Source organism: Rhinolophus sinicus, unplaced genomic scaffold, assembly GCF_057876585.1.
Source record: "Rhinolophus sinicus isolate RSI-liver-muscle unplaced genomic scaffold, RSI-T2T HiC_scaffold_19, whole genome shotgun sequence".
Classification (NCBI taxonomy): Eukaryota; Metazoa; Chordata; class Mammalia; order Chiroptera; family Rhinolophidae; genus Rhinolophus; species Rhinolophus sinicus.
The window spans coordinates 123,763-137,759 of record NW_028290710.1 but is presented as its reverse complement, the minus strand read 5'-3'; the positions used below and the strand labels follow the sequence as shown (position 1 = coordinate 137,759).

Genomic DNA, 13,997 nt, shown 5'->3' with positions numbered 1-13,997 from the left:
ATGGGACACCGGGAGACGGGAGACTGTGGGACGGGAGGACCGGAAGACGGGGCGAACGGAGAACTGGGGGATCGGTAGACGGGGGCCAGGGCGATGGGGGAACCGGGGGACTGGGGGACCGGGGGACCAGGGACCGGGGGTTGGGGGTCCAGGGGATGAGGGGACCGGGAGACGGGGGACCTGGGGACCGGGAGACGGGGGACCGGGAGACGGGGGGATGGGTGTGCGGCCGGACCGGGAGACAGAGGGACAGGGAGATGGGGGGACCGGGGGACCGGGGGAAGGGGGTAACACTGGACGGAGGACCGGGGGACCGGAAGACCGGGCGACCGGGAGACAGGGGACCGGGAGACTGGGGACCGGGAGACGGGGCGACCGGGGAACGGGGGGACCGGTAGAAGGGCGCCTGGGCGCCGGGGGAACCGGGGGACCGGGGGACCAGGAGACGGGGGACCGGGGAATGGGAGACCGGGGGTATGGGGGGACGGGGGGACGGGGAGACGTTGGGACTGGGGGACCGGGGGACAGGTGGACCGCGAGACGGAGGACCGGGAGACGGGGGAACGGGGGTCGGGGGACCCGGGGAGGGGGGGACCGGGAGACGAGGGAATGGGGGACGGGTGGACCAGGGGCGTGGGGGGACTGGGGGGACGGGGGAGCGGGGGACGGGGGATGGGGCACTGGGGGGACGGGGGCACCGGGGGACGGGTGGACTGGGAGAGGGTGGATGGGGGTACGGGGGAACAGGGGGATCAGGGGACGGGGGGAACAGGGGACGGGGGGGACCGGAATAGGGGGGATGGTGGAACGTGGGGACGGGGGACCCGGGAGACGGGGGACAGGAAGACGGGGAACCGGGGGAACGGAGACAGGGGTGACGGGGAGACGGGGGTACCGGGGGACGGGGGTACTGCGTGGGGCTGCACTGACATCAGCTGTTACCGCTTGGCCTTCAGCTGTTGCCAGTTGGCCATTGGACACCGGCAGAGCTGCGGTGGCCAAGCTAGGAAGCGCGGATGGTGGACTGCAAATTGCAGAGGGGCGCGGACTGCAGTGGGCCGGCTTGGTGGGTCTGTTGGTTGGCAGAGAATCGGCCAGCAGGTGGGGGATCGGGCGGCTCCGGCTTGCCGTGTCTCCAAGCCAGCCGCCCGTGAGACATGGTGCTATGAGCCCCCTATCCGTGGCTCTGTGGGTGTTCCTTCTTGGCCTCGCCAAATCCTGCGTTCTTGTGCGGGCAGAGGGACTAGAGTCCCCGCAGGACAGGGACAGACAGACAGAACGGGAGGAGGAGTAAGAGGGAGCGAGATGGAAATATACACGTATATGTACATGTATGTGTCTAGACATACAGAGAGACATGGACAGAGACAGAGAAAGAGGGGGCAGGCACGCGGGGAGAGAGCTCCTGAGCCAGAGCCAGAACCCAACAGGCACGTCACAGAGCCAGACAGACATGGGGTGGGGGAGGGTGGGAGGGACGCACATTCGGGCACACGGACTGGGACAGACGCACTGAGGCTGTGTTGAAGTGGTGGCTTCTCCACCGGAGTGTGGTCGTGCCCGGGGCTGGGCTCCGCCAAGGAGGCATTGCCCTGGCGTTGGCAGTCACCATTGAAGCCCCCGGGGCGGGCCGCCAGGGTCTCCGGAGGGCCAGTGGGCTCTGAGCCCCGCCCAGGGACCCGCCCGCGGGAGGAGAGTGGCAGCCCCCAGGCACCCTGGTTGTGAGGATTGTGTGCCTGCGTGCCTGCTCTTCCCTTGTGGCGGTCTCCCCTGGAGTCGATGGCGCGTGGTGTGTTGGGGTGCTGCTCCCGCCGTCCCCTGGTTTGTCCCGGCTCTTTGTGCCCTTTGTGTCGGGGACACCGTGGCCGGCGGGAAGGGAGGGCTCCTGGCTCTTGTGGGAGACGGGAGGGGACGCGCGGGGGTGTGGGGAGAGGTGCCTGCCCGCGGAGACAGAAGACTCCGGTGGGGCGGGGCGGGTGGGCGTCCCGTTTGCCCGAGGACACGCCGATCCTGTGTCTCGGGGCCCAGGGGCAGGCGCAGGGATGGGCGTCCCCTGGGCTCGGGCCGAGGTGCAAAGGACCGGCACGTCCTGGGATGGAGAGAGCCTGGTGGAAGCCTGCGCCGGCAGGCAGCCCTGGGCTTGGGCGTTGGGGGTTGCGGCGGCGGCAGGGTCGGGGAGCGAGAGGGAGCCCTGCGATGGCGGTGGCGGCGGCGGCGACCTAGACGCGGCTGACTGCTGCAGGCTGACGGCCTGCCTCGGCGAAGAGCACTAAGAAGAGGGAGAGGGGGGGAGCCCTGGCCGACAGGCCTGGTGTGCGGCCGGGGATGCGAGCTTGTAGTGCTGGGCGGCTGTCCCTCCTCTGGCCAGGGGGACCTTCGGCTGGCTGGGCGGCTGCAGGGGTTGCAGAGGGGCAAGGGGCGGCAGGGATTCGGAGGGAGGCACGCCGGGGCGGCGGCGCAAAAGGAGAGGCGAGCAAAAGCCTACAGGTATTCCCAGGCGGTCTCCCATGCAAGTACTAACCAGGCCCCTCCCTGCTTAGCTCCCGAGATCAGAGGAGATCGGGCGCGTTCAGGGTGGTATGGCCGTAGACGCTGGGACCCGGCTCCCGCGCCCCAAGAGCCTGCTCCCGGCCTGTCTCGTGAGCGCCCGCCATGCAGATGAGCCGCTCCGGTGGCGAGCATCGACCCGCGGGCCGGCTCTGCCAGCACCGCGTCCCCCCCCAGTCCGGCTCCCCGCCTCTTCCTAATGCCCCTGGCGTGGGCGGCGGGCTACTCCTGGCCGACAGCGAGGCCCCTTCGCGCCACCCGGGGCTCCATGGGACACTGCCACTTCCCTGATGGTGCCAGAAGTCGTGGAACTCTGGCATCCTGGGACTCCCTGCACCCAGACCGGCATACAACCCGCCCCCCTACCGCCACCAGGTTTACCCCCAACCGCAGCCCCAAGGCTGGTGGAGGCCTGCACCAGCAGGCAACCCTGGGCCTGGGAGTTGTGGGAGGACCCCGCGGCGGCGGCGGGGGCGGCTGCGGCGGCGGCGGCGGCGGCGGCGGCGGCGGCGGCGGAGGCAGGGGAGGGTGGCGAGGTAGGCGATGGCAACCGCGTGGATGGCGCCAGGGCGGCGATGGCGGCGGCGACAATGGGGGCTTTGACGGTGGGCGCTGGGACACGGGGGCCGATGGCGGCGGCGGTGGCGGCGGGGGCTGGGGAGGGCGTGAGGGCGGTGCTGGCGGCGGAGGCCGGGAGAGCAGAGGCGGGAGACTGAGCGAGTATGGCATTGGTGGCGGCGGGGGCTGGGGCGGGGGCGGGGAAGATGGCGGTGCTGGAGGCGGGGAGAGCAGAGGAGGGAATTGAGGGAGTGCGGCAATGGCGGCAGCGGGGGCGGGGGAGGGCGTGAGGGCGGTGCTGGCGGCGGAGGCCGGGAGAGCAGAGGCCGGAGACTGAGGGAGTATGGCGATGGCGGCTGCGGGGGTCTGGGGCGGGGGCGGGGGAGATGGCGGTGCTGGAGGCGGGGAGAGCGGAGGAGGGAATTGAGGGAGTACGGATATGGCGGCGGCGGGGGCGGGGGTGGGGGAGAGGGCAGCACTGGTGGCGGAGATGGGGAGCGCGGTGCTGGCGGCCGAGGTGGGGAGAGCACAGGAGGGAGATTGAGGGAGTTTGGCGGTGGCGGCGGCGGGGGCGGGGACAGGGGCGGGGGTGAGGGCAGCGCTGGCGGGGGTGGGGGGGGGTGTGGGGAGCCAGGTGGTGGCGGTGGCTTTGGCGCAGGCGGCGGTGGCGGCGACCGCGCGTCGGCGAAGGATTCGCGATGACGGCCTGCGGGACCGAAGAGGAATGAGAGGAGGGTGTGGGGGGGGAGCCCTGGCCCACGGGCCTGGTGTGCGGCCGGGGCTGCCAGCTTGTAGTGCCGGGCGGCTGACCCTCTGCTGGTCAGGGGGACCTGCGGCTGGCTGGGAGGCTGCAGAGGGGCAAGGGGCGGCAGGGGTTCGGAGGGAGCCACGCCGGAGCGGCGATGCAAAAGGAGACGCTAGCAAAAGCCAACAGGTATTCCCAGGCGGTCTCCCATCCAAGTACTAACCAGGACAGACCCTGCTTCGCTTCCGAGATCAGACGAGATCTGCTGCGTTCAGGGTGGTATGGCCTTAGGCACTGGGACCCGGCTCCCGGCACTCCAAGAGCCTGCTCCCGACTTGCCTCCTGAGCGCACGCGCCATGCTGCTGGGCCGCTCGGGTGGCGAGCATGTCTGCCCGAGTGCCTCCCGCCCGCTCCCCGCCTCCTCCGGTCGCCGCTGGTGTGGGCGACGGGCTACTCCTGGCCCGCAGCGAGGCCCCTTCGCGCCCCCCAGTGGCTCCACAGGCCTCTGTCACTTCCCTGACTGTGACATATGTCTGGGCGCCCTGGCATCCTGGGACTCCCCACGCCCGGAATGGCTTTTACCACGCCCCCCTACCCCAACCCCTCTCATCCCCCCCCCCCAGCCCCACAACCGCACACCCCCCTTGCTGCAGTGCTGTCCCCACCACTCAGGGCCACCGAGGGGTTCGCAGGGTCCTCTCAGTCCCCTCCACCCTAGGGACGTGCAACCCAGACCCTGGCCCTGGCCGGCCCCACCCACTGGCCCAAAGCCAGGGAGAGCCACCCGCGACCAGGGGGCAGCACCTCCAGACTGCCGCCACCCTTCGTCACACAGCCTTCTGTCTGGGCCCTCGCCCCTCATCAGCGACCGGCGTCCCGCCCGATCACTGGTCACTTCACTGGCTACACATCACCTCTCCTGACCCAGGGTGTTGAGAGAGAGGATGAGAGAAGGCCAGAGACGGAGCAAGAGGTAGGCGGAGAGAGACAGACGGGGACTGTGGGGACAGACTTGCAGAGAGCACTTTCCAGGCTCTGGGCCTCGCGTGGAGGGGTGCTGCGTGGGGGCTGCACGGACATCAGCTGTTACCGCTTGGCCATCAGCTGTTGCCAGTTGGCCATTGGCCACTGGCAGAGCTGCGGTGGCCAAGCTAGGAAGTGCGGATGGTGGACTGCAAATTGCAGAGGGGCGCGGACTGCAGTGGGCCGGCTTGGTGGGTCTGTTGGTTGGCAGAGAATCGGCCGGCAGGTTGGGGATCGGGCGGCTCCGGCTTGCCGTGTCTCCAAGCCAGCTGCCCGTGAGACATGGTGCTATGAGCCCCCTATCCGTGGCTCTGTTGGTGTTCCTTCTTGGCCTCGCCAAATCCTGGGTTCTTGTGCGGGCAGAGGGACTAGAGTCCCCGCAGGACAGGGACCGACAGACAGAACGGGGGGACAGGGGGACCGGGGGACGGGAGGACCGGGGGACAGGGGACCGGGAGACGGGTGTAAGGGGGGGGACAGGGAGAACGGTGGGACTGTAGGAACCCGGGGCGGGGGTACCGGGGGACGGGGTACCAGGAGATGGGGGAAGGGGGGCAGGGGGACAGGGAGACCGTTGGAACTGGGAGAACCGGGGGACGGGGGGTCTGGGAGACGGGGGCATGTGGGACGGGGGGAAGGGGTGACCGGAAGATGGGGGGAAGGGAGTACGAGAGGGCCGGGGGGACGGGGGGACTGGGGGATGGGGGGACAAGGGGACCGGGGGACCGGGGGGACAGGGGGACTGGGTACTGGGAGACAGTGGGACCAGGGGACGGGGGGACCGGGAGATGGGGGGACACGGTACCAGGGGAAAGGAGACCGGGGAATTGGGGGACAGGGAGACTGGGGGACTGGGGGATTGGGGGAATGAGAGGACGGTGGGACTGGTGGACGGTGGGACGGAGGGACCAGGAGACCGGTGGATGGAGGGACAGGAGTACGAGGGTACTGGGGGACGAGGGACATGGGGAGGGGGGGACCGGGAAACGGGGGAACGGGGGACCGTGAGACGGGGGGACCGGGAGATGGGGGACCTGGGGCCGGGGGGACGGGGTGACGGGGGGACCGGGAGACAGAGGGACAGGGGGACTGGAGGGTCGGGGGGACCGGGGGACGGGGGGACCGGGGGACGGGGGGACCGGGGCAACGGAGACGGGGGGGACCGGGGGAACGGCGGATGGGGGGACCAGGGGACCCGCGGACCGGGGGACCGGAGGTTGGGGGGACCGGGGGATAGGGGACCGGGCGACGGGGTGACCAGGGGCATGAATGGACTGGGGGGACGGGGGTACCAGTGGACCGGGAGATGGGGGGACCGGGGGACCGGGGACCGGGGGACGGGGGGACCGGGGGACCGGGGGTTGGGGGACTGGGGGATGAGGGGACCGGGAGATCGGGTACCGGGGAACGGGTCGACTAGGAGACGGGGGACCGCGAGACGGGGGACCGGGGACGGGGTGACCGGGAGATGGGACACCGGGAGACGGGAGACTGTGGGACGGGAGGACCGGAAGACGGGGCGAACGGAGAACTGGGGGATCGGTAGACGGGGGCCAGGGCGATGGGGGAACCGGGGGACTGGGGGACCGGGGGACCAGGGACCGGGGGTTGGGGGTCCAGGGGATGAGGGGACCGGGAGACGGGGGACCTGGGGACCGGGCGACCGGGAGACGGGGGACCGGGAGACGGGGGGATGGGTGTGCGGCCGGACCGGGAGACAGAGGGACAGGGAGATGGGGGGACCGGGGGACCGGGGGAAGGGGGTAACACTGGACGGAGGACCGGGGGACCGGAAGACCGGGCGACCGGGAGACAGGGGACCGGGAGACTGGGGACCGGGAGACGGGGCGACCGGGGAACGGGGGGACCGGTAGAAGGGCGCCTGGGCGCCGGGGGAACCGGGGGACCGGGGGACCAGGAGACGGGGGACCGGGGAATGGGAGACCGGGGGTATGGGGGGACGGGGGGACGGGGAGACGTTGGGACTGGGGGACCGGGGGACAGGTGGACCGCGAGACGGAGGACCGGGAGACGGGGGAACGGGGGTCGGGGGACCCGGGGAGGGGGGGACCGGGAGACGAGGGAATGGGGGACGGGTGGACCAGGGGCGTGGGGGGACTGGGGGGACGGGGGAGCGGGGGACGGGGGATGGGGCACTGGGGGGACGGGGGCACCGGGGGACGGGTGGACTGGGAGAGGGTGGATGGGGGTACGGGGGAACAGGGGGATCAGGGGACGGGGGGAACAGGGGACGGGGGGGACCGGAATAGGGGGGATGGTGGAACGTGGGGACGGGGGACCCGGGAGACGGGGGACAGGAAGACGGGGAACCGGGGGAACGGAGACAGGGGTGACGGGGAGACGGGGGTACCGGGGGACGGGGGTACTGCGTGGGGCTGCACTGACATCAGCTGTTACCGCTTGGCCTTCAGCTGTTGCCAGTTGGCCATTGGACACCGGCAGAGCTGCGGTGGCCAAGCTAGGAAGCGCGGATGGTGGACTGCAAATTGCAGAGGGGCGCGGACTGCAGTGGGCCGGCTTGGTGGGTCTGTTGGTTGGCAGAGAATCGGCCAGCAGGTGGGGGATCGGGCGGCTCCGGCTTGCCGTGTCTCCAAGCCAGCCGCCCGTGAGACATGGTGCTATGAGCCCCCTATCCGTGGCTCTGTGGGTGTTCCTTCTTGGCCTCGCCAAATCCTGCGTTCTTGTGCGGGCAGAGGGACTAGAGTCCCCGCAGGACAGGGACAGACAGACAGAACGGGAGGAGGAGTAAGAGGGAGCGAGATGGAAATATACACGTATATGTACATGTATGTGTCTAGACATACAGAGAGACATGGACAGAGACAGAGAAAGAGGGGGCAGGCACGCGGGGAGAGAGCTCCTGAGCCAGAGCCAGAACCCAACAGGCACGTCACAGAGCCAGACAGACATGGGGTGGGGGAGGGTGGGAGGGACGCACATTCGGGCACACGGACTGGGACAGACGCACTGAGGCTGTGTTGAAGTGGTGGCTTCTCCACCGGAGTGTGGTCGTGCCCGGGGCTGGGCTCCGCCAAGGAGGCATTGCCCTGGCGTTGGCAGTCACCATTGAAGCCCCCGGGGCGGGCCGCCAGGGTCTCCGGAGGGCCAGTGGGCTCTGAGCCCCGCCCAGGGACCCGCCCGCGGGAGGAGAGTGGCAGCCCCCAGGCACCCTGGTTGTGAGGATTGTGTGCCTGCGTGCCTGCTCTTCCCTTGTGGCGGTCTCCCCTGGAGTCGATGGCGCGTGGTGTGTTGGGGTGCTGCTCCCGCCGTCCCCTGGTTTGTCCCGGCTCTTTGTGCCCTTTGTGTCGGGGACACCGTGGCCGGCGGGAAGGGAGGGCTCCTGGCTCTTGTGGGAGACGGGAGGGGACGCGCGGGGGTGTGGGGAGAGGAGCCTGCCCGCGGAGACAGAAGACTCCGGTGGGGCGGGGCGGGTGGGCGTCCCGTTTGCCCGAGGACACGCCGATCCTGTGTCTCGGGGCCCAGGGGCAGGCGCAGGGATGGGCGTCCCCTGGGCTCGGGCCGAGGTGCAAAGGACCGGCACGTCCTGGGATGGAGAGAGCCTGGTGGAAGCCTGCGCCGGCAGGCAGCCCTGGGCTTGGGCGTTGGGGGTTGCGGCGGCGGCAGGGTCGGGGAGCGAGAGGGAGCCCTGCGATGGCGGTGGCGGTGGCGGCGACCTAGACGCGGCTGACTGCTGCAGGCTGACGGCCTGCCTCGGCGAAGAGCACTAAGAAGAGGGAGAGGGGGGGAGCCCTGGCCGACAGGCCTGGTGTGCGGCTGGGGATGCGAGCTTGTAGTGCTGGGCGGCTGTCCCTCCTCTGGCCAGGGGGACCTTCGGCTGGCTGGGCGGCTGCAGGGGTTGCAGAGGGGCAAGGGGCGGCAGGGATTCGGAGGGAGGCACGCCGGGGCGGCGGCGCAAAAGGAGAGGCAAGCAAAAGCCTACAGGTATTCCCAGGCGGTCTCCCATGCAAGTACTAACCAGGCCCCTCCCTGCTTAGCTCCCGAGATCAGAGGAGATCGGGCGCGTTCAGGGTGGTATGGCCGTAGACGCTGGGACCCGGCTCCCGCGCCCCAAGAGCCTGCTCCCGGCCTGTCTCGTTAGCGCCCGCCATGCAGATGAGCCGCTCCGGTGGCGAGCATCGACCCGCGGGCCGGCTCTGCCAGCACCGCGTCCCCCCCCAGTCCGGCTCCCCGCCTCTTCCTAATGCCCCTGGCGTGGGCGGCGGGCTACTCCTGGCCGACAGCGAGGCCCCTTCGCGCCACCCGGGGCTCCATGGGACACTGCCACTTCCCTGATGGTGCCAGAAGTCGTGGAACTCTGGCATCCTGGGACTCCCCGCACCCAGACCGGCATACAACCCGCCCCCCTACCGCCACCAGGTTTACCCCCAACCGCAGCCCCAAGGCTGGTGGAGGCCTGCACCAGCAGGCAACCCTGGGCCTGGGAGTTGTGGGAGGACCCCGCGGCGGCGGCGGGGGCGGCTGCGGCGGCGGCGGCGGCGGCGGCGGCGGCGGAGGCAGGGGAGGGTGGCGAGGTAGGCGATGGCAACCGCGTGGATGGCGCCAGGGCGGCGATGGCGGCGGCGACAATGGGGGCTTTGACGGTGGGCGCTGGGACACGGGGGCCGATGGCGGCGGCGGTGGCGGCGGGGGCTGGGGAGGGCGTGAGGGCGGTGCTGGCGGCGGAGGCCGGGAGAGCAGAGGCGGGAGACTGAGCGAGTATGGCATTGGTGGCGGCGGGGGCTGGGGCGGGGGCGGGGAAGATGGCGGTGCTGGAGGCGGGGAGAGCAGAGGAGGGAATTGAGGGAGTGCGGCAATGGCGGCAGCGGGGGCGGGGGAGGGCGTGAGGGCGGTGCTGGCGGCGGAGGCCGGGAGAGCAGAGGCCGGAGACTGAGGGAGTATGGCGATGGCGGCTGCGGGGGTCTGGGGCGGGGGCGGGGGAGATGGCGGTGCTGGAGGCCGGGAGAGCGGAGGAGGGAATTGAGGGAGTACGGATATGGCGGCGGCGGGGGCGGGGGTGGGGGAGAGGGCAGCACTGGTGGCGGAGATGGGGAGCGCGGTGCTGGCGGCCGAGGTGGGGAGAGCACAGGAGGGAGATTGAGGGAGTTTGGCGGTGGCGGCGGCGGGGGCGGGGACAGGGGCGGGGGCGAGGGCAGCGCTGGCGGGGGTGGGGGGGGGTGTGGGGAGCCCGGTGGTGGCGGTGGCTTTGGCGCAGGCGGCGGTGGCGGCGACCGCGCGTCGGCGAAGGATTCGCGATGACGGCCTGCGGGACCGAAGAGGAATGAGAGGAGGGTGTGGGGGGGGAGCCCTGGCCCACGGGCCTGGTGTGCGGCCGGGGCTGCCAGCTTGTAGTGCCGGGCGGCTGACCCTCTGCTGGTCAGGGGGACCTGCGGCTGGCTGGGAGGCTGCAGAGGGGCAAGGGGCGGCAGGGGTTCGGAGGGAGCCACGCCGGAGCGGCGATGCAAAAGGAGACGCTAGCAAAAGCCAACAGGTATTCCCAGGCGGTCTCCCATCCAAGTACTAACCAGGACAGACCCTGCTTCGCTTCCGAGATCAGACGAGATCTGCTGCGTTCAGGGTGGTATGGCCTTAGGCACTGGGACCCGGCTCCCGGCACTCCAAGAGCCTGCTCCCGACTTGCCTCCTGAGCGCACGCGCCATGCTGCTGGGCCGCTCGGGTGGCGAGCATGTCTGCCCGAGTGCCTCCCGCCCGCTCCCCGCCTCCTCCGGTCGCCGCTGGTGTGGGCGACGGGCTACTCCTGGCCCGCAGCGAGGCCCCTTCGCGCCCCCCAGTGGCTCCACAGGCCTCTGTCACTTCCCTGACTGTGACATATGTCTGGGCGCCCTGGCATCCTGGGACTCCCCACGCCCGGAATGGCTTTTACCACGCCCCCCTACCCCAACCCCTCTCATCCCCCCCCCCAGCCCCACAACCGCACACCCCCCTTGCTGCTGTGCTGTCCCCACCACTCAGGGCCACCGAGGGGGTCGCAGGGTCCTCTCAGTCCCCTCCACCCTAGGGACGTGCAACCCAGACCCTGGCCCTGGCCGGCCCCACCCACTGGCCCAAAGCCAGGGAGAGCCACCCGCGACCAGGGGGCAGCACCTCCAGACTGCCGCCACCCTTCGTCACACAGCCTTCTGTCTGGGCCCTCGCCCCTCATCAGCGACCGGCGTCCCGCCCGATCACTGGTCACTTCACTGGCTACACATCACCTCTCCTGACCCAGGGTGTTGAGAGAGAGGATGAGAGAAGGCCAGAGACGGAGCAAGAGGTAGGCGGAGAGAGACAGACGGGGACTGTGGGGACAGACTTGCAGAGAGCACTTTCCAGGCTCTGGGCCTCGCGTGGAGGGGTGCTGCGTGGGGGCTGCACGGACATCAGCTGTTACCGCTTGGCCATCAGCTGTTGCCAGTTGGCCATTGGCCACTGGCAGAGCTGCGGTGGCCAAGCTAGGAAGCGCGGATGGTGGACTGCAAATTGCAGAGGGGCGCGGACTGCAGTGGGCCGGCTTGGTGGGTCTGTTGGTTGGCAGAGAATCGGCCGGCAGGTTGGGGATCGGGCGGCTCCGGCTTGCCGTGTCTCCAAGCCAGCTGCCCGTGAGACATGGTGCTATGAGCCCCCTATCCGTGGCTCTGTTGGTGTTCCTTCTTGGCCTCGCCAAATCCTGGGTTCTTGTGCGGGCAGAGGGACTAGAGTCCCCGCAGGACAGGGACCGACAGACAGAACGGGGGGACAGGGGGACCGGGGGACGGGAGGACCGGGGGACAGGGGACCGGGAGACGGGTGTAAGGGGGGGGACAGGGAGAACGGTGGGACTGTAGGAACCCGGGGCGGGGGTACCGGGGGACGGGGTACCAGGAGATGGGGGAAGGGGGGCAGGGGGACAGGGAGACCGTTGGAACTGGGAGAACCGGGGGACGGGGGGTCTGGGAGACGGGGGCATGTGGGACGGGGGGAAGGGGTGACCGGAAGATGGGGGGACGGGAGTACGAGAGGGCCGGGGGGACGGGGGGACTGGGGGATGGGGGGACAAGGGGACCGGGGGACCGGGGGGACAGGGGGACTGGGTACTGGGAGACAGTGGGACCAGAGGACGGGGGGACCGGGAGATGGGGGGACACGGTACCAGGGGAAAGGGAGACCGGGGAATTGGGGGACAGGGAGACTGGGGGACTGGGGGATTGGGGGAATGAGAGGACGGTGGGACTGGCGGACGGTGGGACGGAGGGACCAGGAGACCGGTGGATGGAGGGACAGGAGTACGAGGGTACTGGGGGACGAGGGACATGGGGAGGGGGGGACCGGGAAACGGGGGAACGGGGGACCGTGAGACGGGGGGACCGGGAGATGGGGGACCTGGGGCCGGGGGGACGGGGTGACGGGGGGACCGGGAGACAGAGGGACAGGGGGACTGGAGGGTCGGGGGGACCGGGGGACGGGGGGACCGGGGAACGGGGGGACCGGGGCAACGGAGACGGGGGGGACCGGGGGAACGGCGGATGGGGGGACCAGGGGACCCGCGGACCGGGGGACCGGAGGTTGGGGGGACCGGGGGATAGGGGACCGGGCGACGGGGTGACCAGGGGCATGAATGGACTGGGGGGAAGGGGGTACCAGTGGACCGGGAGATGGGGGGACCGGGGGACCGGGGACCGTGGGACGGGGGGACCGGGGGACCGGGGGTTGGGGGACTGGGGAATGAGGGGACCGGGAGATCGGGTACCGGGGAACGGGTCGACTAGGAGACGGGGGACCGCGAGACGGGGGACCGGGGACGGGGTGACCGGGAGATGGGACACCGGGAGACGGGAGACTGTGGGACGGGAGGACCGGAAGACGGGGCGAACGGAGAACTGGGGGATCGGTAGACGGGGGCCAGGGCGATGGGGGAACCGGGGGACTGGGGGACCGGGGGACCAGGGACCGGGGGTTGGGGGTCCAGGGGATGAGGGGACCGGGAGACGGGGGACCTGGGGACCGGGCGACCGGGAGACGGGGGACCGGGAGACGGGGGGATGGGTGTGCGGCCGGACCGGGAGACAGAGGGACAGGGAGATGGGGGGACCGGGGGACCGGGGGAAGGGGGTAACACTGGACGGAGGACCGGGGGACCGGAAGACCGGGCGACCGGGAGACAGGGGACCGGGAGACTGGGGACCGGGAGACGGGGCGACCGGGGAACGGGGGGACCGGTAGAAGGGCGCCTGGGCGCCGGGGGAACCGGGGGACCGGGGGACCAGGAGACGGGGGACCGGGGAATGGGAGACCGGGGGTATGGGGGGACGGGGGGACGGGGAGACGTTGGGACTGGGGGACCGGGGGACAGGTGGACCGCGAGACGGAGGACCGGGAGACGGGGGAACGGGGGTCGGGGGACCCGGGGAGGGGGGGACCGGGAGACGAGGGAATGGGGGACGGGTGGACCAGGGGCGTGGGGGGACTGGGGGGACGGGGGAGCGGGGGACGGGGGATGGGGCACTGGGGGGACGGGGGCACCGGGGGACGGGTGGACTGGGAGAGGGTGGATGGGGGTACGGGGGAACAGGGGGATCAGGGGACGGGGGGAACAGGGGACGGGGGGGACCGGAATAGGGGGGATGGTGGAACGTGGGGACGGGGGACCCGGGAGACGGGGGACAGGAAGACGGGGAACCGGGGGAACGGAGACAGGGGTGACGGGGAGACGGGGGTACCGGGGGACGGGGGTACTGCGTGGGGCTGCACTGACATCAGCTGTTACCGCTTGGCCTTCAGCTGTTGCCAGTTGGCCATTGGACACCGGCAGAGCTGCGGTGGCCAAGCTAGGAAGCGCGGATGGTGGACTGCAAATTGCAGAGGGGCGCGGACTGCAGTGGGCCGGCTTGGTGGGTCTGTTGGTTGGCAGAGAATCGGCCAGCAGGTGGGGGATCGGGCGGCTCCGGCTTGCCGTGTCTCCAAGCCAGCCGCCCGTGAGACATGGTGCTATGAGCCCCCTATCCGTGGCTCTGTGGGTGTTCCTTCTTGGCCTCGCCAAATCCTGCGTTCTTGTGCGGGCAGAGGGACTAGAGTCCCCGCAGGACAGGGACAGACAGACAGAACGGGAGGAGGAGTAAGAGGGAGCG

At 70.9% G+C, this 13,997-nt stretch overlaps 4 pseudogenes; all 4 read right to left on the bottom strand.

Moving 5' to 3' along the window:
* Positions 1-2,471: 2,471 nt before the first annotated feature.
* On the bottom strand, positions 2,472-2,591 carry LOC148754389 (5S ribosomal RNA; annotated as a pseudogene).
* Positions 2,592-4,023: 1,432 nt separating this feature from the next.
* Positions 4,024-4,143, bottom strand: LOC148754388 (5S ribosomal RNA; annotated as a pseudogene).
* A 4,678-nt stretch (positions 4,144-8,821) lies between these two features.
* On the bottom strand, positions 8,822-8,941 carry LOC148754387 (5S ribosomal RNA; annotated as a pseudogene).
* Positions 8,942-10,367: 1,426 nt separating this feature from the next.
* LOC148754386 (5S ribosomal RNA) lies at positions 10,368-10,487 on the bottom strand (annotated as a pseudogene).
* Positions 10,488-13,997: the final 3,510 nt, after the last annotated feature.